Source organism: Mytilus californianus, unplaced genomic scaffold (assembly GCF_021869535.1).
Source record: "Mytilus californianus isolate M0D057914Y unplaced genomic scaffold, xbMytCali1.0.p SCAF_2, whole genome shotgun sequence".
In the NCBI taxonomy this organism is placed as follows: Eukaryota; Metazoa; Mollusca; class Bivalvia; order Mytilida; family Mytilidae; genus Mytilus; species Mytilus californianus.
Genome location: NW_026262668.1, coordinates 118,501,314 through 118,517,183, shown reverse-complemented (window position 1 = coordinate 118,517,183; position 15,870 = coordinate 118,501,314). Strand labels below are relative to the sequence as shown.

General features: G+C 32.4%; 1 long non-coding RNA gene across 1 annotated transcript; it reads right to left on the bottom strand.

Annotated features, from left to right (window-relative positions):
• Nucleotides 1-1,095: 1,095 nt before the first annotated feature.
• On the bottom strand, nt 1,096-2,162 carry LOC127728677 (uncharacterized). Its single transcript, XR_007994309.1, has 4 exons — nt 1,998-2,162; nt 1,669-1,762; nt 1,528-1,621; nt 1,096-1,433 (listed from the first exon to the last, which is right to left on the bottom strand). It is a non-coding gene; the product is annotated as an uncharacterized LOC127728677 (long non-coding RNA).
• Between the last annotated feature and the right edge of the window lie 13,708 nt (nt 2,163-15,870).

The following is a 15,870-nucleotide window of genomic DNA, read 5'->3' as shown; positions in this document are numbered from 1 at the left end:
GTTCTATTTTTAGCCAAGGTGGCCATCTTGATTAGTGGGCGGAGTCATCGGATACATAATTTAAACTAGATACCCTAAGAATGATTTAGGCCAAGTTTGGTTTAATTTGGCCCAGTGGTTTCAGAGGAGAAGATTTTTGTAAAAGTTAACGACGACGACGACGACGGGCGCTAAGTGATGAAAAGAGCTCACTTGACTTTTTGGGTCAGGTGAGCTAAAAAGGAAATAATAATAAATTGTAAGCAATTAACTGATATTTTGAAAACCATAATGGAAAGAGAATTCTAACCACAATTAAAAATGCTCAAAATGTCAAGATCTAATACCAAATTTATCAGTCGGCTCCTAACAGGAGTTATATTTCCTTAAATGACTTGATAGGAGTTATTCCTTTAAATAGCGATGTATGACAATTTGATATAAAAATAAGGAAACATGGTATGATTGCCAATTGAGAATTAATCTAGGGAAAAATAAACTATATTGTAGCACAATTGTGACAGTTTGTGTGCGATAAATCGGATATTGTGAAATGTCTTGCAAATTTTGATTTCAATTATTAACTGAATTTGTTACTTTTTTTTCTAGTTTATATAGATTATGTTCGGTTTTATTTCCCGCTTGAATACAGAATGGTCTTGTCATAACCTGCACAAAAACTTATGATTGCTATTTTATAGAAGTGATTAAAAATTATCTATGAAATCATTTTCAATGAAGTTATTTTTAGCAAAGCAGAACCTCCCTAATCAAAGTAGAGGAAGTTTACTTTGACAATGCCAGACATATATGAAAGGAACTTTAGGTAAAACTTTGTTCTAAAATCAGATTTATCCAAAAGTTGACTCATTATCAAGCTTTCTAATGGAAAGAAGATTTCATGCATTGTCTGTTTCAGAGTTCAATGCTCTGTCAGGTTCGAAAAATCTGAAATTCACCATTATGTCACAAAAGTTTTATTAAAAATATCGATACTTTTTATACAGAATTTTTTCAAGTGAACAAATGATAATACAGTTACATACACTGTCTACCTGATTCCATTTTTTAATTTTTAAAACAACATAAAAATGAATAAATTATTATAATGGAAAAGAATGTGTAATGTATTTCCGTTTAACGGAAGCCATCTGATCAAGGATATATTTCAATTGTGGTTACCATAATCCCATACTCATTTCCTAAACCGAATTTTTACTTACCATTGACAACATGACGGTAGCCACTTGGGGAGCAGGATCTGTTTTTCTTATTTGTTTTGCCATGGAATTGTCACTTTCTCTTTGACTTGTGAGATTTGATTGTCCCCTTGGTATCTTCCACCTTTTTTTATTTGGACCTGGGAACAGTATATCTATATATCAATATATATGTTCCTGTTTGGACCTGGGAACAGTATATCTATATATCAATATATATGTTCCTGTTTGGACCTCGGAACAGTATATCTATATATCAATATATATGTTCCTGTTTGGACCTTGGAACAGTATATCTATATATCAATATATATGTTTCTGTTTGGACCTGGGAACAGTATATCTATATATCAATATATATGTTCCTGTTTGGACCTGGGAACAGTATATCTATATATCAATATATATGTTCCTGTTTGGACCTGGGAACAGTATATCTATATACCAATATATATGTTCCTGTTTGGACCTGGGAACAGTATATCTATATATCAATATATATGTTCCTGTTTGGACCTGGGAACAGTATATCTATATATCAATATATATGTTCCTGTTTGGACCTGGGAACAGTATATCTATATATCAATATACATGTTCCTGTTTGGACCTTGGAACAGTATATCTATATATCAATATATATGTTTCTGTTTGGACCTTGGAACAGTATATCTATATATCAATATATATGTTCCTGTTTGGACCTTGGAACAGTATATCTATATATCAATATATATGTTCCTGTTTGGATCTGGGAACAGTATATCTATATATCAATATATATGTTCCTGTTTGGACAAATGCTTTGCAACCTTTAACAAGCACGCGGTATGATTTCCAATATAAAAGTTTTAAAATATTAAAAATAGAGTATGATTCACAATTTTGACGCAGTTTATTACATTAGCCACAGACTAAGATATCATTACAACGAATTCATATTCCATTTATAGAAAATGAATAAAAAGCATCTAGGATCTTTCAATATCTTCATGATTGCTTATTGATCTGCCAAGAGTCCAAAAAGTATTCATTTAACTAGTTATATCTTCATATATTTTCAATTGTTTGACAATGTAAAAAGCATTTTATTAACATATTACGAAATTGTGATACTTTTATGTGCATGATATTATGTATGCTATAGAAATTTGCAAAATCTGGTAAATATTTCGTACCGAAATGATCTATTACAATGTTCCTGAATATTTCATTTATAAATATCCTGTAAATGAATAAATGGCTGAAATATTGACAAATATTGACATATTTGCCTTCAGTGTGATGTATACTTTTCAGGACGTAACTTGTCACAACTATCACTTGACATTGAAAATCAATTTGCATTAATATAGTCATATACCATTGAATTATTGGAAATCGCAAAAAAAAAACAAAAAAAAAAACAATTTTTGGTAAATTTTGTTGTTTCTTGTTACTTATCTTAGACCAGGTTATGTTTGCTATGCATAATTCTTTCGACGTATGCAACGTAAATAATAAAATTATACACATCAAAGAATATTTTTAAAGGATAGTGAAGGTCCTTAGAGACGCAGCACTATTTTTATCTCCGAAAATAGATGATAATAATCCATTGAAACTTAAAACTAAGGTATAAAACATTTGCGATCAAAAATCTGTTCGCATTGGAAATTTCCTCTAACATATGTCAGATACAATTTTTATGATAATCATTATATATGTATATTTACGGAAGCCGATAAGGGTCATTCGAAAAAAATAATTTATGTCGTAATTACGACATAGCATGTCGTTACAACGACATAACTATGTCGTAATTTCGACATAGCATGTCGTAATAACGACATCACTATGTCGTAATAACGACATCCTTATGTCGTTATAACGACATCGCTATATATATATAAACAAAGAGTATGTATTATGATTGCCAAGAGACTAAATGACACAGAAATTAACAACTATAGGTCATCATAATGCCTTCAATAATGAGCAAAGCCCCCGCATAGTCAGCTATAAAAGGCCCCGAAATGACAAATGTTAAACAATTTAATTCAAACGAGAAAACTAACGGCTTTATTAATGTACAAAAAATGAACAAAAAACAAATATGTAACACAGCAACTAACGACAACCACTGAATAACAGGCTCCTGATCGCTATGTCATAATTACGACAACCTTAGCGTTGTCACTTTTTGAGGCGATAGAAAATTCAAAATGGTCGTCAGTGAGGGCAAAGTTTGTAGCGTAAACAAATTCATCTTTTTTTGGAGAATAATGAACACTAAATGCAATCAAGCTTAATTAAAGTTATTTACTTGCACATACTAGAACTTTATTTTATAATCAAGTCAAATGAGACCCAGTTGAACAGGGGAGCGATTCAGGCTCCTTGGAGCCTCTAGTTATGTTTGGTATGTACAGATTCGTGTAAAATGTGACTAAATTTTCATTGCAGATTCTGAAGAAGATGAATTTTAAGCTTTTCCAAATAAAGACTATGTTAAACGTTGGACTCCTAGTGCTCAGACACATGGACCTATGTACCTTCATTTGTACACAATTGCATCTTTATGGCCTACTGATGCTTGTTTCAAATTATAACTGCATTGCTACTGTTAGTTCTTAATAAGATTCTTACAGCGTCCTCCCCATTGAAGCCTGTATTAAACCCCACCACATTCTGTATGTATGTGCCTGTCCCAAGTCAGGAGCCTGTAATTCAGTGGTTGTTGCTTATTGATGTGTTACATATTTGTTTTTCGTTTATTTTTTGTACATAAATTAGGCCGTTAGTTTTCTCGTTTGAACTGTTTTACATTTGTTATTTCGGAGCCTTTTATAGCTGACTATGTGGTATGGACTTTTCTCATTGTTGAAGGCTGTACGGTGACCTATAGTTGTTAATTTCTGTGTCATTTGGTTTCTTGTGGCAATCATACCACATCTTCTTTTTTTATATTTAATCCTCATCATATAAGGATCATCCATTCTCTAAGATTGATCCAATATGGCCTGGTAGTTCTTAAGGAAAAGATTTTCAAAGCTTTTTCCATTGGGGCCTATGTTAAACTTTGGACCCCTAATAATCGAGCCTAATGACCCTTATCGGCTCCCGTATATATTACAAGTTTTGTATATTTGAAATTAAGTAAAAAATTTAGTGTTGCTTTTTATAAGTCTGTCAGTATATCATAAAGTCAGGGATGTCGCTAAAACAAATTCACGAAAACCTTACTAAATTCATTCAAATATTCTTATATTTGGTTTGGACATAATCGGGATTTCACATCTTAATTTTAATATTGATCTTATTAATAGAGCACATAAATTTAGATACGATCCATATAAATGTATTGATAAAAAGAAAGAGAAATTACCACGGAGGCAATCAAAAGTCAGAAGTGCAATAAAAACAGTCATTATTATGGCCAAAAAGAACAAGAAAAGCAGCAATATAAAAACATCACACAGAAAACAAAAGATTTAGCAACACGAACCCCATCAACCAGTGTGAACTCGTGGTCTCCGGAAGTGTACATTAGGGTGATAGTTTTTGTCCCCCGAGCAACGCGGTGCGGGTGACATATAAATACCAGGCGCCCGTCCGTCCCTAAGCGGTTCCACGTATACAATTCTTGCCAAATTTTAACCAAATTTATATCAATGGTTTATATCAGTAATATCTTAGAAAGTTCGAAAATTAGTGCCAAAACTATTTTTAAAGGAGTTTTGCACCTTGGAAATATAAATTACACGGAAAATTGCATTGTAAGCGCTCTCAAGCCTACATTATTTGTAGGATTGTCTTATGTTTATATCATCGATGTCTGGGTTAAGTTCGAATATTAACGCTGATCAACTATGCTAACAGGAGTTATGTCTCTTCGAAATTCTAAAGAAAATCATATTGTAAGCGCTCTCAAGTGAACAATTCTTGCCAGATATTTATGAAATTTATATCAGCAATGTCTAAGACTAGTTACAAAATCAGCGCCGCTCAAATATTTTTTAAATGAGTTCATGGGAATTACATGTATACATTATTTTGTAAATTGAAATGTATGTACTCTCACACCTACATTTCTTGTAAGATAGTATTGAAATGTACATATAAGGTTTATATGAGCAACCATTATGTTTGGGGTGAGTTCGAAAAACTGCGCTTATTAATTTACAATAGTGTCTCTTTGAAATGAAATTTATATTGAAATTAGCATTTAGAGCACTCTCACGCCTACATTTCTTGTTAATTTATAATGAAATTGATATCGACGGCTTATATCAGCAAGGTCTAGGAAGAGTGCAAAGCAACTATTTTTACAGGAGTTATGCCACTTAGAAATAGAAAATAAATAGAAAATAACATAATTAGCAACCGCTTTTAATTTTGTGTTCGTTTTTTTTTTGTTTCGTGTGTGTCGATTTGTCGAATCTAACCTTAATTGTCCAACTAATTTTTTTAGTATTTTTCATGCATATCAATTTCTCTCTTTCCCATTGATATTTCTCATACATATCAATTTCTCTCTTTCCCATTAATCTTTATCATGTATAATACTGTTACTTTAATTATTCATCCCTTATTTTATTGATTTTGCATTCACATTGTATCATAGATCAAATTTATTCGTTCAGTGTATGTTCACTTGTGTTAATATGTCTTTTGATTGAGTTAAGCCATTTCAATTGATATTTTATAGTGTGTCGTTCTATGTTGTGATGTTACACTATTGTTTCAGATAAGGTTGTGAAGGTTTGGTACCATTAAAACGTTTAAACCCGCTGCAATTGTTTGCACCTGTCCTAAGTCAGGAATCTGATGTTCAGTAGTTGTCGTTTGTTGATGTGGTTCATAAGTGTTTTTCGTTTCTCGTTTTTTATATAGATTAGACCGTTGGTTTTCCCGTTTGAATGGTTTTACACTAGTAATTTTTGGGACCCTTCATAGCTTGCTGTGCGGTGTGAGCCAAGGCTCCGTGTTGAAGACCGTACTTTGACCTATAATGGTTTACTTTTATAAATTGAGACTTGGATGGAGAGTTGTCTCATTGGCACTCATACCACATCTTTTTATATCTATATCAATTTCTCTCTTTCCCATTGATATTTCTCATAAAATTAAGAATGGAAATGGGGAATAAGTCAGAGACAACAACCCAACCAAAGAGCAGACAACAGCCGAAGGCCACCAATGGGTCTTCAACGCAGCGAGAAAATCCCGCACCCGGAGGTGGTCCTCAGCTGGCCCCTAAATAAAATTGTGTACTAGTTCAGTGAAAATGGACGTCACACTAAACTCCAAAACATATAAATGAACTAAAATTAAAAAACATACAAGACTAACAAAGGCCAGAGGCTCCTGACTTGGGACAGGCGCAAAAATACGGCGGGGTTAAACATGTTTTGTGAGATCCCAACGCTCTCCTATACCTCTAGCCAATGTAGAATAAAGAAACACATAGCAATACGCACAGTAAAATCAGTTTAAAAGAAGTCCGAGTGCGATGTCAGAATAGGTAACAAAAGAAACTAAGCAAAATGACAATGATACATAAATTAACAAAGGACTACTAGCAGTTACTGACATGCCAGCTCCAGACCTCAATTAAACTGATTGAAAGATTATGTCTTCATCATATGAAAATCAAGTACAATCCCTCACGTTAGGGGTTTAGTATCATACGATCATAAATATATGAGAAGAACATAACCCGTATCATGCCAACAACTGGTTTTAGAATAAATGTGTTTATTTCCGATGCAAAGACCCTATGAGTGAATCAATATTAATACCAAAATATGCAATATTATCAATTTCTCTCTTTCCCATTGATATTTCTCATGCATATCATTTTCTCTCTTTCCCATTGATATTTCTCATGCATATCAATTTCTCTCTTTCCCACAGATATTTCTCATGCATATCAATTTCTCTCTTTCCCACTGATATTTCTCATGCATATCATTTTCTCTCTTTCCCATTGATATTTCTCATGCATATCATTTTCTCTCTTTCCCATTGATATTTCTCATGCATATCAATTTCTCTCTTTCCCATTGATATTTCTCATGCATATCAATTTCTCTCTTTCCCACTGACATTTCTCATGCATATCAATTTCTCTCTTTCCCATTGATATTTCTCATGCATATCATTTTCTCTCTTTCCCATTGATATTTCTCATGCATATCAATTTCTCTCTTTCCCATTGATATTTCTCATGCATATCAATTTCTCTCTTTCCCATTGATATTTCTCATGCATATCATTTTCTCTCTTTCCCATTGATATTTCTTATACATATCAATTTCTCTCTTTCCCATTGATATTTCTCATGCATATCAATTTCTCTCTTTCCCATTAATATCTTACGTTTTTTTTATTATCTTATATCTTTGCAGTTATGCTCATCTTTCTAGCAATCAAATTCAAAGGTTATTTGCATTCTAGTCCTTTGGTCTTTAGTGTATTGATGTTTCATTAGCAACCATGCCACATGTCCTGATTTTAAAAAAACAATTAACACTATATCAAATGTTTGACGTCAATCAGATGGTGATAATTATATGTGGTAAATAGTTGAAAGCCAAATCAATTATTTTAGACAATTGAACGTAAAATTGAGAATGGAAATGGGGAATGTGTCAAAGAGACAGATTCAGATTCAATATTTTATTATAGTCTCACCACATGACAAACATAAAATAAGATTCACAGAAATAAACATAAAACATTTAAAGCATTTGCAATATATGCACCAATTTTAAACAGGTTTATGAGAGACTTTTAAGACACATTATATACATATAAACATATTTTTACACATTTACATTTGAAATTTACAGTGTCCATCTATACTAAATGAAAGTAAAACATTTGTTTCTTTAAGAACTAGTGAAATAAAATACTGTTTCTTCTCAATAAAATATTATTGCAGGTTTTGGCAACTATACCAGCAACATGGTCGTTATTAAATAAAAATATAAATTTTTCACTATCTGATAATAGGTTAAAACGTTCATTAAAATGTATAGCTTCGTGTATCATGATTTGTCTTAAATCTACATATAATGGGCATTTTAAAATGACATGAGGTTCATCTTCAAAAGTAGAGCTACAGTTAAACATGCCCTCTCGTGGACTTCTTTTCTTTCATACCTTCCAGTTTCTATTTTTAGTGGAGCTACCCCACATCTAAATCTTGCAAAAGCACTTCTGTGTTTAATTAGCAGAATATTTTTTCAAATAATTTTCAGTACAATAATTATTTTTAAACAATTTATAAGTCCTCAATTTACTTCCCTCTGCATACGCAGCAACTCTTGTACACCAGTTTGACTTAAACTTATTAAAGACAACAACCCGACCAAAGAGCAGAAAACAGCCCAAGGCCACCAATGCGTCCTCAACACAGCGAGAAAATCCCGTACCCGGAAGCGGGCTTCAGCTGGCCCCTAAACAAAATGTGTACTAGTTCAGTAAAAATGGACGTCTCACTTAACTCCGAAACATATTAATGAACTAAAATTAAAAAAAAAAAGACTAACAAAGGCCAGAGGCTCCTGACGAGGGACAGGCGCAAAAATGCATAGGGGTTAAACATGTTTTGTGATATCTCAACCCTCCCCCTATACCTCTAGGCAATGTGGAATAAACAAACACACAGCAATACGCACAGTAAAACTCAGTATAGGTAACAGAAGAAACTCAGCAAAATGACAATGATACATAAATTAACAAAGAACTACTAGCAGTTACTGACATGCCAGCTCCAGACCTCAATTAAACTGATTGTAAGATTATGTCTTCATCATATGAAAATCAAGCACAATCCCTCCCGTTAGGGGTTTAGTATCATACCATCATAAAATATATGAGAAGGACATAACGATACTGTTGTCATGTCATTAAAGATGGCATATTTTGGAATTCATATTGGTTCAATCATAGGGTTTTTGCATCGGAAATAAACACATTTATTCTAAAACCAGTTGTTATTATTTTACATGCCAACAACTGGTTTTAGAATAAATGTGTTTATTTCCGATGAAAAGACCCTATGATTGAATCAATATGAATTCCAAAATATGCCATCTTTAATGACCTGACAACAGTATCGTACTATATTTCTTCTGAATAAGTCTGTTTAAAGGTTTGGTTAGCTTTTGAGGTGAATGACGACTTTTTTTGTTCTTTATATAGAATATTACCATAAAAGATTGATTGTGAAATACCTGAACGTATAAGATGTCTGCATGTTGATTTATATTTACGAATGATGTCCTTGTAGGGATGATAAAATTTAGTAAATGTTTTGACTAGTTTGTGATATCGAAAACCCTGGTGTAATAATTTTTCAGTAATACAGAGATTTCTTTCGTTGAAATCAAATACCTTGTTACATACACGAGCGAATCGAACACGCTGAGATACATAAACATCATAAGATGGTGACAAGGGAACGTCACCATCTAAAAATAGATAATTAACAATAGGAAATGAAAAGTCATCTCTTTTGTCGTAAAATTTGGTATTAAGCTTCCCGTTAAAGATATAGATATCAAGATCCAGGAAAGAGCAGTGTTCATTGTTAGTATTGGCTTTTTTTTAAAGTCAGTTCAGCAGGATAAATCTCTTTAGTGTACATACTGAAGTCTTCATTATTGAGAGCCAATATTTCATCCAAATATCTAAAAGTGGTATTAAATTTTTGTATCAGATGTTGTTTTGATTGGTCTTTGCTGATTTTAGTCATAAATTGTTACTCATAACAATAGAGAAACAGGTCCGCAATAAGTGGCGCACAGTTAGTCCCCATTGGAATTCCGATTACTTGACGATATACGGAATCTCCATAGCGAACAAAAATGACATCTAGTAAAAATTCAAGTGCAATTATCATTTCAAAGCAGGTCCAATTGACATAGTTCTTTTGTTTGTTGTCACTAAAAAATGACCTAAAAGAGTTTAAACATATACATTCGCATTCTGGCATTTTAAATTCCCATTTAATTTCTTAATGAGATTATGAGGCAATGTAGAATATAGGGTAGAAAAATCTAAACTTTGAACAGATTCGAAATCACCAATATAAGCATGCAATTTATCAAGTACTTCCAACGAATTTTTGACACTCCAAAAGTAATTAATTCCACTATTTTTTTTATTCGAACAATTTATTACCAGGTTTTTTATTGTACCAAGTGTACTAGTAAGTAGAATGGACAGTTTAGTAGTGAAACAATGGCTTGAAGACGAAATAATTCTATATTTGTAAGGTGTTTTGTGCAGCTTCGGAAGCCAGTATCTTGATTTCAGCCTATTTAGATAGGGTTGCATGCTGGACATGAGTACTCAGAACTATGATTACCTCTAAGTATCTAGATTTGTGATGTGTTTGCATTTAATTAAAAAATGCAACGGCTGCCTCTTCGCTATGCACTCGACATTTTTTCTCTCGGTAAAGCATAAGGCCAAAACTGGTAGATCGGAGTAAGAATAATATTACCAAATAAGGTCTTAGTGTTTGTATTTTACAAATCATATGCTATCACCCACACATATTGTCACCCTGTAAATGTTTGAACTTTTTGCCGCTGTACATACACCATCCATCAAATACAATCATACAATGTTTAAGAAGTCTGGGGATATAAAAATGATCATCTCAACAACCATTGTATGAGGAGACAGTGGGTGATATTCTTCAAATATTTCTATAACAACAAGGATGCCACGGAAAGTCAAACAGAAGACAATTAAACCATTATCACATATAAGTTTTAGGCCTCCTTTTATTAATAGATTCAAAATCGCCATACACCTCTTCCAATAATCTCTATACACTTGTTCCAATAAACTTTATTCATCCGTTCCACTCAACTATATACACTTTCATGATTTATTACAAATGTTTTTTATTCTCCGTATATTAATTTAGGATTTATTTAAAAACTAAAGTTTCAACTCTCTCATGAAAAGTTGACCTTAGGTGAATTTCGCTATTCTTTTTATGTCCCTTTTGTTCGTATAGCTCTTTATCGTATAGATAACAACTAACATCATAGATTTAAATGAAGCAAAAAGACACAATTAAAACCCTATTAGCACATACTTACAACTTCCAATCAAATTGCTTGAATTTGCATTTAGGTTTCATAGCACATATATCTTCCGTGTACTAAGTAACTATGCATGAATGACCACAAGGGTAAGACTTCATTTTATCGTAATCAAGATATTAAAAACAAAAATTGCCACTGGTCATTTGGAATAAAATGTTGTGTCCCAAATTAAAAAAGAAATGTTTGCTATTTGTTATCTTATTGATTTTTATACATCCTGCTACTTAAATATTTGGTTTTACAAAATATTTTTTACAATTGCAAGTTTATATCATTTAAATAAAGAACAACAAATATTGTCCTTAATACCTTGATAAGGGTACAACGCTATCTTATAATTGTGGTAATTTATTATCCATGCAATTACTTTGTACACAAAAAAGTATGTACTATGAAACCTTGTGAATGAAAATCAATGCAACTTGGTGATGATATTTTTAACTTTAAGGAACTTGATCCATCTCATCATGCATGAATTTAAAAACAGAAGGGAATGTGCCACCTTTATCTATATTCTGGTAAAGCTTTTAGTTATTTACTTTGAAAAAAACAACAAAACATCTTTGATCTATTGGTAGTTGCTTTTTAATGCCACTCAGCTAGACTATCTATGTGCAAATATATTTATATTTTTAAAATTTATCATAGCTTTTGTTTTACTGATATTTTAAACATGTTTTCAAAACATATAAAGCTCCCGATGTAATTTAATTATATTTGCCTGTTTTTGGTCAATTTATTTTGTCATCTTACCATCCTCCGGCCATCGGGGTGATCTTACACTGACACACCGCGTACTCATGGGATAACTATTAATGGACTAACCTTTACTTCGATTTACATAAATACAGCTCATAACAGCGTAACCGATAATAGTTTCAATAACAATAACACAAACTAAATATAATAAGCAAATAAGCATTGCTGTAATCCTCTTCGTATCAATATCCATTTAGATAGCAATAATGGTATGATATTTTTAATCAATTTAGACAGCAATAATGGTATGATATTATCAATCAATTAAATTTAGACAGCAATAATGGTATGATATTTTCATAATAAAAACAGCAGAATACATGAAACCGAGTTAACAAATATATCCTAGTCTGTATCTGTGAAAATACGTTGAAGTTCCCCCAAAACTTTGGTATATAAACAACGGAAGTGAGAGCGCGTGTAGCTTACTGAATTTTTAGCGCCGATCTGAATATAGCACATGCCATGGTAAAAATAACAATCCAGACTTTTAATCTAACATTATTCCACATTTTCCCTTGAAACTTCTTGGTTGAACCATAATTCTATATATGTATTATAACTTACCGCTTGACATCAGTTACAGATACCCGAGTGAAATATCGATTTTTCTGTGTTTCAAACGCTTGTCTAGATAATTTTTATCAGTACTAAATGAGAGAGGAGAAATAAGAAATATAATCCAAAAATGTATAAAAGGATGAGAAGCTATATAAAACAAAATGGTCTACAATGAATAAAGGAAACGTCAAGTTTGAGTAGTCTTCAAGGAATAAACCTAAATTGTCGTTGGTCAAGTTGGAGTGGTCTACAATTAATTATAAATAAAACTGCCTCCGGTAAAGTTGGGATGGTGGATATTATCTTTCGATCAATTTAATTGAGGTCTGGAGCTGGCGTGTCAGTAACTGCTAGTAGTCCTTTGTTAATGTATGTTTATCATTGCCATTTTGCTTAGTTTCTTTTGTTACCTATTCAAAAATCGAACTCGGACTTCTTTTAAACTGAGTTTTACTGTGCGCATTGCTATGGGTTTGTTTATTCCACATTGGCTAGAGGTATAGCGGTGGGTTGAGATCTCACAAAACATGTTTAAGCCCGCTGCATTCAAACGCTTGTCCCAAGTTAGGAACCTCTACCGTATGATAGTCTTTTGTGTTTTTGATTTTAGTTCATTTATATGTTTCGGAGTTTAGTAAGGCGTCCATTTCGCGGAACTAGTACACATTATTGTTTATGGGTCAGCTGAAGCAAGTCTCCGGGTGCAGGATTTCCTCGCTGCGTTGAAGACCCATTGGCGGCTTTTGGCTGTTTTTTGCTCTTTTGTCGGGTTGTTGTCTCTTTGACACATTCCCCGTTTCCATTCTTAATTCTACAAAGAATACTAGTAAATCAAACCGTCTGGGTGAAGTTGGAGTTGTCTACATAAACCGAATATGGTTATGTTGAAGTGGTCTACCAAGAATAAATAACACCGTATAAGGTCATGTTGGAGTGGTCTACCGATAATAAATAAAACTTCATGAGGTTATGATGGAGTGGTCTACCAAGAATAAATTCAAGGTGAAGTCGGAGTGTTCTACCAAGATTTTTGGAGTGGTCTACCAATAATAAATTCAAATGTCTAAGGACAAGTCGGAATGGTCTACATTGATAAGATAAGAATATCGACGGTCAACTCTGCTTTTGTAAATCGGAACATTGCTTTTTTGGTAAAACAAAATGCAAAAAAATCAATCAATGCATGGAGAATATATCAAAATTAATTCCTGAATAACTTAGTTTTCTACATATAGGTTTGCTTATTCTCAGTTTAATAAATGGGACTCTCGTACATTTGTTCATATATTTTAAGTTTCTGTTTATTTTTGTATGTTGTTATCTTTGTTTTACGAGAAATAAAAAGTGGCAATGGTGTTGCAGTATTTTTAGGGGATGCGTGTAAAATATAAAAAAGATAATTGTGAAAAATTAATGTATTTTTATTTATGCGTATATCTGTTTAGATGTTCAATCGTTGATACGTGTATGGGATTGTTAAATAAACGGTAGGCTGTTCAGCCTACAATTTATATGTTTTATTCGGTTAAAGATTTGAAAGAAAAGCATTTAAATTAAAATCTTGAAAAGTTACCTAGATTCTATTTTGCTATTGCTATGTGTTCTCATTTAATTAAAATAGGTAAGAAATATAGACATTTATGGACTTACATGAAACCAAAGCAAATTGAATATCACATTTCTACTGCAAAGCTTAAATGTTAAATATCGGGAACAAATAATTATATAATCATTCCATGTTAAGGAAATCTTGACACTCACAAAAATGTTTTCGCCCAAGTTTTAAAAAGTTGTTGAAAGATTTAAAAGAAACTATCAGAGATCTTAAAATTTCTAACTGACTAAAGAAACTATCAAGATATATAACAAAAGAAAACTTCTGACGGGGGTTCTTTACCTAGGACAGGAACGTAAACACGTTGTCGTGTTAAGGTAACACGATACCGAATAACGTTACGTCACGAGTTATCGTTCCTGCTGTTGTCGGACAAACATGAAATTGACGACAAACGTAAAACCTGATGTTTTGTTATAACTTAGAACGAGTTAAACAAATAATTTGCCTTAGTCTGGTATAAAACAGTTGAAAGATAAATGTTTCTTTATTTCAAATTTACAAATTTAGATATCTGCATATTAAAAATATCTTCATTTTAGCGTTGCTTACTATACGTACAATGTATCATATTCACAATTCTAATAATCTACATGTATGCGATCGAAATGAAAATAACAAAAACGAGAACAATAGCAAAAATCACACATATGTGAAAGTTTAAACAAAAACATAAAAAATACTTATAAATAGTCTTTTTTTATATATAGATTAGACCGTTGGTTTTCCCGTTTGAATGGCTTTACACTAGTAATTTTTTTGACCCTTTATAGCTTGCTGTTCGGTGTGAGCCTGGGCTCCGTGTTGAAGACCATACATTGACCTATAATGGTTTACTTTTATAAATTGTGACTTGGATGGAGAGTTGTCTCATTGGCACTCTTACAACATCTTCCTATATCTATTTGTATAACATGATCGTGTAAAATGTTCGCAATATTTATCTTATATCAATACCGTGTATAATAAAATCAAACTGCAAATTTGCGGGAATGTGTGTGCTTTTTATATTGTGACGTACATTACAAATCCCGTTAGACGTTTCAGTCCTGCATTTGAACATGGCGGAAAAGCGGCGCATGCACTCTAAAAAGGGCAAGTTCACTTGGAAAAAAAGAAAAGTAGAAGATGACATACCAGTAAAAACCAGTACTTTTGAAACACAAACTGATTCAAACTTTATTTTGTGGAATGAGGGCAGAAGAATTGTAGAGCTTGGGTATTTAGCGGAACAGTTGTCTTGTTGTAAAAAATGTAAAAAGTCAACACTCAACCTGTCAGACTGTCTTGCAGAAGTACGATACGGATTCGGTAGCGTATTGAAGATAAAATGCCAGCAGTGTAAAACCGTCAATTGTGTTTACACGGGAAAACAACACAGAGATGAAAATAAAGAAAACAAAGGATTTGGAATATGGGATATTAATACCAAAAGTGCTCTAGGCCACGGTAAGTCAAACAAAAAATTTTTTCCAAGATACTCACAGTCATACATGTAGATACTTTTTTGTCATAAATATTTCCTTCATTTCGTCCATGCATGAACTCAGTGAAGTAATAATAGAAAAAAATAATTTACATCTCCGTTTTATAATGATGTTTTAATTGTATTAAAACTTTC